This window comes from Pteropus alecto, unplaced genomic scaffold (genome assembly GCF_000325575.1).
Source record: "Pteropus alecto unplaced genomic scaffold, ASM32557v1 scaffold61, whole genome shotgun sequence".
NCBI classification, from domain to species: Eukaryota; Metazoa; Chordata; class Mammalia; order Chiroptera; family Pteropodidae; genus Pteropus; species Pteropus alecto.
In genome coordinates, this window is record NW_006434835.1 from 20,439,564 (window position 1) to 20,443,469 (window position 3,906).

The 3,906-nt window shown below is 43.2% G+C and overlaps 1 pseudogene; it reads left to right on the plus strand.

Annotated features, from left to right (window-relative positions):
- Positions 1–656: 656 nt before the first annotated feature.
- LOC112478544 lies at positions 657–775 on the plus strand (annotated as a pseudogene).
- The last annotated feature ends 3,131 nt before the right edge of the window (positions 776–3,906 follow it).

The following is a 3,906-nucleotide window of genomic DNA, read 5'->3' on the forward strand; positions in this document are numbered from 1 at the left end:
CAACAATTAAATGCTTGGGCTGCAAGTGACATGTCATTTCTGTGCACAATTCACGATCGGGATTGATCACATCTCCTTCCACCCTTGTCGCTCCAGTTGCTGAGTGTGCTGTCAGCAGAAAGTCTTCACTCGTCAGTTCCTCCTGGAGTGCCTGAGCTGCAGAGCTGCCTCACCCAAGGACATAGTCTTCCCAGGGGGGCCCATATCCAGTAACTACTCCAGGTAGGGGTACCAAGGCACAGTGCCTCTGTGGGAGACCCTGTGTGGGACAACTCTGATGGCCATTCTAGCTCCAGAGGTCCCTGTGGATTTGGCTCAGCCTGTTGTTGGACAACTAGACTTTTCGTTCTGTCCAATCCTGGTTCCTTCTCTTCCTTTACACAGGGGTTGCTCCCAAGAACACTCCTTAATAAACATCCTGTGCACTAAACTCCATCTCAGGATTCTTCTTAGTGAACCTAATCTATGCCATCCTCCATATGCCCGAGAGGGTAAGGGCTGGATGTATCTCCTGAAGAGCTCCGAGAACTACATCACTCACTAAAGTGAGCAAAGGCAGCACATACGGATGCAGCAGCCTCAAATCAGAGCAATGATAATAGCTAACATTCATTGAGCACTGACTTCCGGTATGCTATACAAAGTCTGTTACCTGGGTCTATGGCCATGCCACCCCGAACGTGCCCAATCTCGTCTGATCTTGGAAGCTAAGCAGGGTTGGGCCTGGTTAGTACTTGGATGGGAGACAACCTAGGAATACCAGATGTTGTAGGTGTTAAAAAAAAAAAGAAAAGAAAATGAAAGAAGGCTGTCTCAAAGTGTGTTACTTGGATTAGCTCATTTAATCCTCCCAATACCCTATGCAGACCAGGGGATTTAACCAGGGGATGGCAAGCTATGGTACACAGATCAAATCCGCCCATGCCCATTCCTTTACGTATTGTCTGTGGCTGCTTTCATGCTACAATGGCAAAGCTGAGTGGTAGCGACAGAGACTGTATGGCCTGTAAAGTTGAAAATATTTACTGTCAGGTCCTTTTCAGAAAGAGCTTGCTGAACCCTGTGCTAGGTGTTGGAACAATAAGAAAATAGAAGCTTAAGAGGTACATGGTTTATTAAATCACACAATGCCTTTTTTGATTGGTTACAAAGGCAAATATCTATAGAAAGCCCCCTTCTTTGACAGCAAGTGCTGAACCTCCTCCCCACTCCTATGCCACTTATGGGTCTTTGTAAGTGCTCAGTGAATGAGTACGAATGATTCTCTTCCCTTCTCTTTCTACACCACCTCCCTTTGTAAAACTGAGGTCTTTTCTGCCTCTTGGGCAGAAGTTCTTGGGCAGCTGGCAGCTGCCTCTGGGCTCAATCCTCTCCTAGCCTCTGCAGGCACCTGAAATAGTGACCCTGTGACCCTTTTCTACCCAGTGAAGAACACAGGAGACTAATCGGTTTTTGATATCTTGGACTCTAAATTCCCTGGAGGAAGCTCTATTTTTCCAGAAATGGTTTTCCCCTACTGGAAAGAGCTAGGGCAGTAAAAGTGTAGGTGCTGAGCTGACTACCAGTAAACTTCATGATCACTGAGAAGTTATTCTGTGTGCCGAACTGTAAAGTGATAAAATAAAACGGCGGCCTTGACAGCCTTAGAATCTAAGGCTGAGATTATCTGTTTCCATCTATCTCCAGCTGAGAAGTGGTTCCCAGGACAGCACTGAGGAACTCAAAAACATTCCCTCATAAAAGTGATTGTTCAGGGGGATTCAAGAGTTTAGTTCCTTAAGGCCCAGACAGCTGCTTCCTAGATTCAACCACAATATGAGCCAATGCCCCAAGGTCACTGCCATACTTAGGAGCAGAACTGAGACTCGAGCCCAGATTGTTTGACAACGAAGTTTGTGCTCTTAATCATATATATTCTACTTTTTCCTGGGATGTAAATATCCCAGATTAAGTATTTACATTCTACAGATGCTGTTATATGTGCTCATATAGATTTTCTGCCAATGATTTTCTAGCAATTAGCTGCAAGAAGCCTGCAGAAAGAGATTACACCTATCCATCTCTTTATCCTATGCCTTCTAATTTCCTCAACTTTCAGAGAGAGTCCTGGATCTAGTCAGGTATATTCAATCCCTAAGCAAACATTTCTAAAATCTTTTCCCCATTTTTTGTTCATTAAAAAACCATGGGCCCTCAAAAATGTCCAGTGAATGAATAAATGAATAAGTCAGTGAATGAGTTGGACTGAATGAATCAATCTCCAAATCTTTGACAACTTAAGGATCCTGGGTAAGGTTTGTGCTCATGATGAAAAAAAGGTAGTTGAAAAGTTTCTTATTGTGGACCACCTGCTGCAATTAGGCATCCAAAGAGACAGTCATTCTCAACGAACACTTTCACAAGCATTTACTATGACTTGCAGTGGGTCCAGCATGGGAGAGACGACACATAAGGTCTCTGTCCTCAACACAGGCGTCCAGGGGTGAGGTGAAGCACAGAAGTCAGTATGGGTGCAGGAAGCTTCCCCAGGGCGTTGGCCAGTTACTTGTACGTAGGGAAGAAGATGGGAAAATGTAAAGACGGGAAGATGCTCTTTCTAGTAAGTAAAATGGCAGCATTAACATTCAGGGTATGGATTGGAAAGGGTTAAGTGTAAAGTTCTTGGGCAGCTGGCAGATGTAACCTGATCCCTCTCAGCAGTAGTTGGGGCTTTACAACTAGGAAATCTGGAGGAATCAGACGCTGGGCTGGTTTTACTGGTCTCCCCTCACTGTTTAGAAAGCCAGGCCTCTCCTTGCATAGCTGTTGTTTCTTTGGTGGTGTGAGTTACTTCTGTATATTGCTCAGTTCATCCATGTTATGTAGGTTTTTACTAGTTGCATTCTCAGAGTATGTCCGGGTCTCCAATAATAGGGTAAGTTGAGAGGGCAACAAAAAAGAGATGTTATAAAAAGCATTGACCATTTTAATGATATAACTCTGGCAGTGTAACAGTTTTCAGACACAAATATGACAAAATTCTTTCTACGGAACTTTCCAAACCATTAATTCAGAGGTAGGAGACTTTTTTTTTTTTTTCTAAAGAGGGCCATTGTTTGATCCAGTTAAAGCAACTTCATTTAGGTTGGGGGAAAATTTGGTCTCCACCACTCCGCAGAACTGCCTGCAGACAGCTATGGAAAAGAAAGCAAACCTCAACTATTATCAAGCATGACTTGCCTGAATTCTGGTTTATCTTACTAGGACCAAGAACAACAACAGAAAAAGGGTTCACCTGCAAGAAGTTTTCTATGTCTATTACAAAGCATGCATTATGTGCCTAATGCCTGGGATGGACGATAAATGCTACTGGAAGGAAAGGGTAAATAGGTTTTAAGATGGTCCAAAAGGATTTCAAGTTCTATTTTGAAGAAAGGGGAGGACTTAATTGAAGAGACGAGGGCATTTTAGGAGACTGATGGGAGGGGAGGCTAGAGGCAGAAACATGGGTGTCTTGTTTTTTTGCAGGCTCGTGGCTGAGTTTCATTTTCAAAGAGAAAGAAGAAAAACAGGTAGATCGATGTTGTTGGAACAGAAGGTTCACTTGGGGGAGTAGCTCAAGATGAGGTTGGAAAAATGAGGAGGCAATCTCTGAAGGGCTTTGGGTCTTAGAGAACCAGACAGGTTGACTAGGAATTGATATGTAGAGCGGGGATAGTGCTCTCATTTTCTTCTTCTTCTTCTTCTTTTTTTCCCTAGGCTGAGTTATTTACTATATGATACTTCATCCATTTGATGGCAACAGAGAGAATATTTGGGAAAATAATCACGATCATGTTAATCCTAGGCAGCATCATGTTCTACTGCCATTGGGTGAAAATTAGAAAAGAGAAATAATGATAAGTAATGTCCAGAAATTTAAATAAA